Source organism: Bidens hawaiensis, unplaced genomic scaffold (assembly GCF_021521415.1).
Source record: "Bidens hawaiensis isolate Kalapana, Puna unplaced genomic scaffold, B.hawaiensis_p1.1 tig00033504_1, whole genome shotgun sequence".
Classification (NCBI taxonomy): Eukaryota; Viridiplantae; Streptophyta; class Magnoliopsida; order Asterales; family Asteraceae; genus Bidens; species Bidens hawaiensis.
In genome coordinates, this window is record NW_027495743.1 from 6,214 (window position 1) to 17,856 (window position 11,643).

Sequence of the window (11,643 nt, forward strand, 5' to 3'; positions counted from 1 at the left end):
TTTGTTTTTAATAGAATTGGATTTGCTATTCAAAAGGGGGTTGCGGCGCAGCTTGTTGCCCGTTATCCTGCCACTTTATTGTAATCGTTTTGATTTTAATGCGTAATAGCAATTCCATATTAAAACAAAAAAATTGCAAATCAATTTTCCATGGGAAAGATCATTAGTTCTCTTCTCTACCCTCTCTACAACCTTTTTCTTTTCTTTTCTTTTGTTTTTTTTTTGTTTCTGAAACTCGGCTCAAACTGAGGAAAACCACGCCCAAAGTTACGGGCTTTTGTTTTCAGGTGACGATCGGACAATGGCCTCCAACACACGGACAGATTATGTTATACTAATTTAATATAAATTACTTAATAGTTTGTACAAGTTTAATGAAGATAAAGTATAAAAGAAAGTAAAAGCTTCGTCGCGAACAAGTCGGAATGTTACGAAGGATGTCCAACAAATTTAAAATACATACAACATAAGCATTTTAAGTCGGTACCGAAGATAGATTATTGTGGTGTTGATCAAAGTTCTTTTGGTTGATACATAATCTTGTTAGCTCGCACAAGTAACGCATTATCAAACTTTAAAGTCGTCTCATATATCGATTATGAAAAGTTGTCTACTAATGATGAAGCCATCGCTAAAAACCCGACAAAATTTCACAAATACTACACCCTCGTTTTACTTGAAAAAAGAATAAATAATAGCACGCCGACTCGGCACAATTATGCGTTAAATTTACAATTTTCTTCACAATAATATGCAGTATCACTTTTTGCGCCCCTGGAACAAAAGAACTCTCTTACTTCATGAATTCTTGATTTGCATCGGTATCTTCCTAAAAAAGTCAACAAGAAAGGTCAAACATATGATCGTAAATGATCAATGGTCAACTCGACACAAATAACATAAGATGTTACCTCTGTAGGCACTAATACTTGCGCTCTTTAACAAGCTATGCGAACTATAATTTCCTTTATTTTCATCATCTTCCACATTTTCTGAAGTTTGTTTTTCTGTTTCGTTTTCTTCAGCTTTACCTTCCTCTTTTGCTGACGGAACTCGCTCCCTGTGCGGGTCCACATTTTATAAAAAGTAAATTTTAAATAAATAAAAATGGTAACAAGTATGTAATCGTAAATACAACAACTTGCCTTGGAAGTGAAGCATGATGCCTTAGCTGTGGACCACCTTTGCCATCCTCAAGATGTGCAAATTGCCTTTTAAATCGATCAACCCCGCTGAAATATGTAACAATAAAATGATATTATGATAATAGTTTTAATAAAAATTGAATGAAAATGATGTGATATTTGTTTACCTTGGGTACAAGAAGCTAGTCTGTTCACCACCGCGTAAATATTCCTGAAGCATTTGAGGATGATACTCCAAGATCTGGTAATAATAGACAAACCATTTGTTAGAAAGAAATACATATATATAAAGAAGGATGTTCATAGTCCAGTATTGACGGTTTTTAGTCAAACCGTGAGCCAAATCGTTAGCAACGGTTTTTGACCATTGTAAACCAAGCGGTTGAAAACTAAAACCGAACCGAAAGCAAACCTTTAATGGGGGTTTTAGGAATTGTTGGGTTTTAGGTTCAACCGTTAGCTATGCTGTTAGGAACGGTTTTCACCATTGCAAACCAAAGCAAACTGCGGAAAACTAAGGCCGAACCAAACCAAACTTCAGTATGGTTTCATGTTTGGGGTTGTTGGGTATTTATAATAAAAGACTTTATAAATTACAATTGAAATAAATAAGTGATAGTTAATTCTTAATATACTGACTCCCACTATTGTATTGTTAAGAGAACCTAAAGATGTGTAAAATCCATATAAAAATATTTAGAGGCCCATGTAAACCATATTAAGTTGCATAGCCAAAAGATTCTACGGGTCTGTAATTGCTTCTACACACCAATTTCGAATATAAACCATAAACCAAACCGTTTGATACTGTTAGAAATTCCAAAAGCCCGTGCAACTAAATTAAAAAAAAAAAAAAAAAAAAAAAAAAACCAAACCAGTCTGGGCAGTGCAACGTTTTGAAATCGGACCATAAACTTAATAATAACGAAAACTAAACCATAACCGAACCTCTCGATAAATTAACTCTCTAACATCATCTTTTCCCACTTTCCTCCTCTCAAACTCGAATTCAAGTTTCGATATGGGCTATGTAGCTGGTTCTCGCTCTACATTTGACAGCCCGTTAAAGTAAGGATCGGCTAGTGCCTATACAAGAAAGCATAAATGTAATCAGTAAAAAAAAACAACATTGTTTATTAACCATTATTTTTAAATACTTTTGTAGAAAGAACTTAATTTGGTATAAAAAACAAATTATATATTAAATCAAATGTAAAAAGTGGTGATTATGTTAAAATGTAAGTATTAGTAAAGATGTTTTTTAAGGCATTAAATATTCATTATTTTACTGCTAGTCACTTGCACAAAAGTATTTTAATGGTTATATATGGAAATTATGAAGTATTTAATGCAAGTTACTAATGAATATTTAATATCCTACAAACATACTTGCAACTTTCACACAATAACGACTTTTTACATTTAATTTTAATATACAATTTGTTGTTTTATACCAAATGAAACTATTTATAAAAGGTTTGCGGGTACTAAAAACGTGAAGGGCAGCGTATTTGGTAGCATACCTCTTCAGCTGATGGGCGATCTTTGGGATCAAATGCAATTAGGCGTTCGAGCAGTTTAAGAGCCAAAGGATCTGCATTTGGAAATTTGTGTGTGAAAGGAACCGGTTGTTTCTTACGCATATTATTAAGATATCTTCTTGCCTTTTCATTGCGAATCTGCATATTTAAATATCAACCTTTGTTAAAAGTTAGATTGGTATTTCAACCCACTTACCTATAAACCAGTCAACCAAGATAATAATTTAATTTCTAACAAGTTGGGTGAGCTGTACGAGCCCAACTCTCTAAAAGCTTGAATCGTGCTGAGCTTCAACAAGTTCAAACTCGAGCTCAAGCTCAAGACTGAAAATAAGCTCGTTTAAAACGAGCTCGAGCCGAGTTGAAAACTTCTGATAGGCCGAGCTCAAGCTTTAGTAGATATAAAGATCCAAACAAGCCGAGCTTGAGCTCTGTCAAACAAGCTAAGCTCGAGCTTAGACATGCTCAAGTTTGGTTCGGTTAAGTTCGGCTGACTGGCAACTCTACAAAAAGGTATAAGAAAAGAAAATAACCACAAAGGAAATGAGTCAAATATCAACGAAAGAGAATTCGTAATGCATAATACCTTCTAATCAGTTCAGAATATTATTTGGCATGCCAATTGTTTTTCAAAAAACACTGTACAAAAATGTTTCAGGTCAAGTACCTTAAAATACCTGATTTTAACCAATGTTGACATGGATGAAAAAGAAAATGAAAGAGCTAACCCGAGAAATAGTTTCGGGAGGCGGAGTTCCAAGCAAATCAGTCATGAGATCTAACTGATGCACCACGTTCTTTCCCGGAAACAACGGTTTGCCCGTAAGCATTTCTGCAAATATGCATCCAATGCTCCATATATCAATAGCAGGAGTGTACTGCAAAACCAAACATCTTAGCAATCACGATTTCCGATTTTCTTAAAACAAAAATTCCACACATAAAAGTTAAAGGTAGAATAATTAGTTAATTAGGTGTGTTGGGCAATAGGCCAAAACAGTTGAAACTGAACGGTTCGGATTGAACCAACAAAAAACTAGTCTTCCGTTTTCTTAAATAAATAACTAATGTGTTGATTACGATTACAGATAAAAACCAAGTTATTAGAATTGAATTTGAGTATCAAATATATTGATTTTAAGGTTGTATGCAGTAAAAACAGATTATGGTTGACTTTCAATTAGAATGACCAGTTTGACCCATCTAACATTGTTCCCGTTTTAGCCTTTAACTTTTTAGGGTTGGGATTGCTTATTTTATCTCCTTATAACTTATAACTTATAAGTTATAAGGTGTTTGGGAAAGTTAAAGTTTGTGAGTGTATAAGTCATAAGTTACAACTTTGTAGCTTATAACTTAAATAAGTCATAAGGAAGTAAAATAAGGAATCCCAAACACCCCCTTAGTTTGACCAATTCAAGATAAACTACAGCTCAACTCGACCCACATATTAGTAAACAAGTTAGAAGTTTGCAAATTGATTCAGTCAGGTGGGTTGGGTAACACGTCAAAACAGTTAAACGGGTCATTTGTTGATACAAAATAATAGTTGTCCATTTTGTGAAAATTTAATAAATAATTGACGTGTTAATTACGATTACAATAAAAATATTAACTTATGCGAGAGAACTTAAATACCAGACTAAACTACTTTGAAAGTTGTATGCAGTAAAAATAGACTGTGGTTGACTTTCAATTAGCATGCCCTGTTCGACCCATTTAATATTGTTCCTCTTTTATTTGACTGTTAGTTTGACCCCTTTGAAATAAAATACAGCCCAAATGAACCCACACCTTAGAGAAAAAGGAACCACACAGTTCCGGAGCACGATACCATCGAGTCGCAACATAATCCTGCATTAAATCAAGAAAAACTATGTAAACAAAAAGTTTGTATATCAAAATTATATAAGTTTCAAAAGTACACAAAAGAACGCGTACGGTCCAGAATATAGCCGATGGAGCATCGTTAAACGACACGCGCGCAAGTCCAGAGTCACAAATCTTCAACTTACAGTCAGCATTCGCAAGAATATTTTTAGGCTTTAAATCTCTATGAAACACATTAGCCGAGTGAATATACTTCAACCCGCCATGCAATTGGTACAAGAAAAACTGATAATGTTCAGGTGTCAAATCATCATTGGCTCTAATTACTTGATGAAGATCCGACTCCATTAACTCAAAAACTACATAAATATCCTTAAACTCTCGTCTAGAAGGCGGAAGCATAATATGTCTAATTTCTACAATATCCGGATGCCTTAGTAATCGAAGGAGTTTGATTTCTCTCAGGATCCGTGTGGCATCAGAAACATGTTCAAAAACATCATTAATTTTCTTGATTGCGACTTTTTCGCCTGTGTGTGTGTCAGTAGCAGAACCTACAACACCATAACTTCCTTTTCCAACAACTTCTTGAACCTCATATCGGCTCGCTTCACCATACTCCGTGAAGAACTCTCGTTCCAGCTGATAACAACAAAAAAAAAAACGAGGTATGAATCCTTAGATTACTTACCAAGGATTAAAAACACTTTATTGCAGATAGACATCTAATAAATTCAAATCAAGAAGAATACAGACAAACAAAAATGGTCATACCGAGGGCCACATCATACGGTCAGTATGATGACGAAGAAAATGACTATGTGACCACTAACAAAATCATGCAGCAGCCTGTATGACTATTTTCGCCATATCATCATGCGGGTCAGTATGATGGGCAAAAAAAGTCATGCACCCCGTATGATGTGACACACAAGCCAGCCGGTGTACACTTTTGAGGGCTGTGTACACTAAATAAAATTTCAGAAATAGGCAAAAGTTTGGTATGAAAAGTTTCTTCTTTCTCATAATTCAAAGAAAATGACAGTATCAAACAGAAAGTAAAGACCATTCAAGGTTCATTAACTAAACAAATAAAATGGATATTTATTTAAATTTCATAAACAGACAAAGAAAATGACACCAGTATCTAACAAAAATCCATGATGCATATTAATATTATTATATTTTGATACCCATTAATAATCTCCAAAACCAAGAATTACTAAATAAACAATAAATAGGAATGAAGAATTAAACAACAACCCTTTTATGAAATCTGATTGAATTCGGTTTGGAACGGTGATCTTGTTAAGTGCAGAACGATCGAAATCTTGAAGGATTGTGAAGAAGTATTCATGGGCATTGGGAATAGTGGAACAAGTAACAGAATGGTTGTGATTGTGACGTTGTAACAGAATGGTTGTGATTGTGACGTTGTACTACACTAAGCTTCGTGCACTATGGGATGAGATCCAGATGGCTTTACCTGTTCCGAGATGAAGTTGTAATTGCTATATTTATGAAATAGGAAAGAAGTGTGTTGACATAAAAGATAAAGAAAGACTTATGATATTTTGTTGGGTTTGGATGCTGAATTTGGGATAATTCGGACCCAAATATTGGCTATGCAACCAATTGCATCTTTTATTGGTGCTTATCATTTAGTTTCAGATGATGAACAACAAAGAGCAATCACAGGGACCATGAGGGCTGTTATCGAGGACACATCCTTTCAACCTCATGTCCCGCTAAGCAAACCAGCAAACTGAAACCAAGAGAGGGAAAACATAACTCTGGTGAACCCAAAGTGAACCGATGTACCCTTTATGGCAAAGATGGCCACAACAAGGATGGTTGTTTTAAACGTGTTGGGTATCTCGATTGGTGGCTTGGGAAGGGTAAACAAAAAAACCAAAGCCAAAAGCGGCTTTTGTGGAGGTGGAGGCAAGTCGGACACCAGGATTGACCGTCGAATAACATTTACCGATGTTACCTGCCTTATTAGTAGTTTGTGCAATTCTTTGGAGACAAAGAAGGTGTGGACAAAGAAGAAAACAAACTTGTAGCTAATAAGGCAGGTAACATCGGTAAATGGGTTATCGTTTCGGGTGCAATTGAACATATAATTTATGCCATGCTTAAAAATAAAAGAAAACGAAAATATGAACCACTTGTTACCATACATAATGGTGAAGCCATAGCTGTGGAGGGTAGGGGAGAGTATACTCTGCCTCATGGAATGATGGCTAAAGAAGTTCTTTATGTTCCAAATTTCAAATGCAATTTATTATCTCTTAGTAGACTTTCACAAGATTTGTAATGATGGTTAAAGATTTGTATATAGGGTTTAAGTTCGAGGATATTGATTGGAGTGGATGATTGCAAAGATAGTCTATAAAAGATGAGAATGGTGGGAGCCAAGAGACAAGAAATGATGACTACTCTTAGTACGTTGCATAAAAGATTGGGTTACCCATCCAATTCCAAGCTTCCTCAAATCAGTTTTGGTCGTGTGATATAATGATAAATGTATATAATTCCTGTGTATAGTTTGCATAATATTTTATTAGTTTTTGTTCATTTTTTGTTAGAATTTGTATAAACATAATTGTGTAATGTAGATTCCGGAACTTGATCGTGGTCGAAAAGGGCGAAAAACGAGCTAAAATGGAGAACCGGAAGGATTAGGAATGAACCGGAACGAGCCAAGATTGAACCGGACCGAGCCGGTCAGGATCCCCTTCCTTGGGCACGCCGCACCGTGCGACCAGGGGACCCTAGGCTGGCCGCACGGCGCCTAGACAGCAATTTTCCAGAAAATTCCACGTTTTTTTATCAGTTTTGGGCCTTCAACACTATATAAACACCTCTAAACTTAACCCTAAGCATACCCTGCGAACCAGAACCGAATTTAGTGTTTCCCAGAGCTTAGGATTGCAAGTTTTGGTGGGTTTAAAGGTAAGGAATCAGCCGGTGAAGTGCTCCTCGATCGAAGACGAAGATTACGGGTTTTATCATCTATTTTATTCCATTTTCAATTATTTTCACCATGAATTCCTTTAAGTTTATTTCATTTGATTTTATGATGCTTGGCTAAACTTTATAGACTATCTAGGTGCGATGAACCTTTGTTGAATGTTTGATATTGATTTGGGATTCATTATACGTTATGGTTTTATGAACTAGTAAAACGTTTAATTTTATTAAATTGATGCATATGTGTGCTTATGATTATTTAATGAGTTTTATTATTCCATAGTTGCCTTGGTGATTGTTTATCATATGATAGGTTTCTATTAGGTCATCTACTGTGTGTTTTTGACTATTTTATGATTGAGTTGCAATAAGATCATAGGAATAATATTTATTAATCAAATAAACCTAAGTGTGCTGCTAATCTAAATAGCTGTAAGGTGCAAGATTATGATAGGTCTTTGTTGATCAAGCTTGCTAGATTTAATTCTTCGTCAGGAGTACGTCTAGGTTTGATTGGTTAATTTTGTCTATCGAGTCAATTAAATATATTAAACCGCCTTTGATTTCCACGCTGTAAGGTAGAAACTTAAAAGGAACTTCCTCATAATTAATTAGGTGACTGTAAGGAAACTTGATTTTTAAAACTGGTTTGCATTAAAACTTATTAGAAACAAATACGTGTCTTCTTGAGAAGGGTCACGGGTCCTGTTCGGGTTTTCTTTTAAGGTGGTGTTTGGGATTTCTTATTTTACCTCCTTATAACTTTTCATTAAGTTAATAAGTTACAAAAATGTAACTTGTGGAACTTTTCCTCACAATATAAGCAATCCCAAACACCTTATTACTTTTCAAAAAGTTATAAGTTATAAGTTGGTAAAAATATGTAATCCTAAACACCACCTAAGCGTTTATTTTACGATCCCAGTTCATAACAAATACTCCCCGGTTAATTGACAACTGCAACTTAGGGATTCTAGCCTAGGTAGTTTTTCATTGTCATCTGATTAAAAATCACTTAAATTATCTTTCATTTAAATTACTTGTTTTTCTTATTTAGTTTTTAGTAATAGATAAAACCCCCTAAAACAAATAAACAAATAGTCGTGTCAGTTAGTCGAGTTTAATTAGTTAGTTAATGTAATTTAAAGAGTCTTGTGGGTTTGATATCCGGACTTACTTCGATGTACTAGAGTCAACCGATTCACTTGCCGATTAGTAGTTTTAGTTAAATTAAAGAGTCTAGAATTATTAATTAATGTCTAGATTAGCGTAAATTTATATCATAATTTTATAATTACTTTTAGCACATCAAGTTTTTTGGCACCGTTACCGGGGACGCTTGGCTATTGCGTTCTTATCTTTGGTTAGACTTACTTGCTACATACGTGCTACTTGTTTTGTTATACGTTTGTTTTCGAGTTGTAGGAGTCTAATTAATTTTAGTTTATTTTAAGTGTTAGTTTATTTTATTTTTCGAGTCTTTTTATTTATGTCTACTTACTTGGTTTTGTGCATTTTATAGGTATATGCCACATATTCATTCGCACGGACCATCGTTGGATTGTCTTGGATGTACTCCGTTAAAGTCTAAGGCCAGTTCATCATCTTTAAAAAATCAACCAATCAACATAGATACTTCATCAAAATCATCACCAACAAGTTCATCGCCATCAAGTCCCAGAAACATTTCAGTTCATTAAATGGCCAACCGAACCGTTTACCAACAAGCCTTCGAGGGTTTCACCGGAAATCAATCGCCCATCGTCATTCCCGAAATCAATAACCCTAATTCATGATAGATCCAGTCCTACACCAGGGCCGCTCTCACCCAACATAATTAGTTTCAGGGTCGTGAAGATGAAGAAGCACCAACACACAGTAACCGTCTCATTCGTGTTCTCGGGACTTTCAACTTCAAAGGTACTAATGAAGATGCGATTTCTTGCATTTGTTCACGTTTTCACTCGCGGGTCGGGCCGCCACTGGGATCGATTCGCAATTCACTAGGGAGGCGCTTCGTACAACGTTCATTAAGAAATACTTTCCGCCTGCCAAAGCATCTCGTCTCCATGATCATGTCTACTCCTTTTACATGGAGCCGGATGAACCGTACTATCAAGCTTGGGAACGTTTCCAGAACTTACTGTCCCGTTGTTCACAACATGGCCTCACTCCTTGGGCTCCGTGATCAAGTCCACTCCTTCGGTGGTGACACGATGAGCCAAGCGTTTCCAGATTTAGGGGCGAGTATTAATCTTATGCCATTTTCTTTGTATGAGAAGTTGGATTTGGGTGAACTTACACCGACTTGCTTGTTTTTGTCGTTGGCCGATCGTTTGGTTAAATAACCATGGGGGATTATTGAAAATTTACTAGTGAAATTTGATAAGTTCGTTTTCCTGGTGGATTTTGTGGTGCTTGGCATGGAAGCTGACGAGAGGTACCCATTACTCTTGGTCGTCCGTTTTTACGTACCTTGAAGGCGCATATTGATGTGTATGATGGGAAGATCACACTTCGGGTTGGTGATGTGAACGTTACATATGATGTTGCGAGGTCGATAGAACATCCAGGTGATCAAGATAAGTTTAGTGGTCCATGCCATTATGTTTATTTTCTTAACTCTTTTATTGCAGGTATGGATAGCTTCTTTGACTATATTTGTGGTGCAGATCTTGTTAGAGGTATGGGTAATGGTTTTGTTGATAATCATTTGGATAATGATGGTTTGGTTGATAATGGTTTGGATTGTGATGAGTTAGTAGAGATTTCGAGGTTGCCTGAGATTATGGAAGTGAATGAGGTTTGTTGTGAGAATGAGGCGGGTTCCATGGAGAAGCCCACTCTGTTGGAGTTGAAAGTTCTTCCGTCACATCTGGAGTATGCTTATCTTGAAGAGGGTTCGAATTGCGCGTTATTGTGTATTCCAAGTTAACGGAGGAAAAAAAGTCGAAGTTGTTGGAGGTTTTGAAGTTACATAAGGGGGCGATTGCGTGGAGACTTTCCAGCATTCAAGGTATTAACCCCGCTTATAGCATGGGTGAGCCCGACCCAAGTTGTCTCGAAGAAAGGAGGTATGACCCTTGTTATGAATGAGAATAATGAGCTCGTCCCTTGTGGTACGGTTACCAGTTGGTGTGTGTGTATTGATTATCGAAGGTTGAATGTTGCCACCCAGAAGGACCATTTTCCGTTGCCGTTTATTGATAAAATGTTGGAGCGTCTTGCAGGTCAGCAGTTTTATTGTTTTCTCGACGGTTTAGGGTTATTTTCAGATTCCCATTGCACTGGAGGATCAAGAGAAAACGACTTTTATATGTCCTTATGGCACGTTTGCATACCATCGTATGCAGTTTGGGTTATTTAACTCTCCATCCACTTTTCAGCGTTTTATGGTGGCTATTTTTCAGGATATGATAGAGACGTCCATGGAGGTGTTTATGGATGATTTTTCGGTTTATGGTAATTCTTTTGAGCATTGTTTTGCTAATCTTGAGAAGATTTTGAAGAGATGTATTGAAACGAAGTTAATGTTGAATTGGGAAAAGTGCCATTTTATGGTGAATGAACGGATTGTGTTGGGGCATAAGATATCGAGAGATGGTATAAAGGTGGATCAGGCAAAGATTGACAATATCAGCAGACTTCCTCCATCAATGAATGTTAAGGCGATTAGGAGTTTTCTCGGTCATACTGGGTTTTATCAATGGCTCATAAAGTATTTTCAAAAATTACCCGCCCGATGAATCGACTCCTTGAGAAATACATTCTGTTTGTTTTTTATGAAGAGTGTTTGAAGGCGTTCAAGTATATGAAAGATATGCTCGTGAATGCTCTTATTCTTTGTTCACCCAATTGGAGCTTGCCTTTTGAGCTCATGTGTGATGCTAGCGATTATGCGGTTAGAACGGTTTCGGGGCAAAGACGAGATAAACATTTTCATCCCATTTATTATGCTAGCAAAACGTTGAATGATACCCAAGAGAACTACGCCACCACCGAGAAGGAACTCTTAGCCGTTGTTTTTTCATATGACAAGTTCCGCTCGTATCTTGTGCTTTCGAAGGCCACCGTTTTTTCTGATAATTCTTCATTGCGTTTTCTTTTCCAGAAGAAAGACGCAAAGCCTCGTTTTATATGGTGGATTCTTT

At 36.3% G+C, this 11,643-nt stretch overlaps 1 pseudogene; it reads right to left on the bottom strand.

The window, feature by feature from the left end:
* Positions 1–733: 733 nt before the first annotated feature.
* On the bottom strand, positions 734–9,179 carry LOC143584943 (mitogen-activated protein kinase 9-like; annotated as a pseudogene).
* Positions 9,180–11,643: the final 2,464 nt, after the last annotated feature.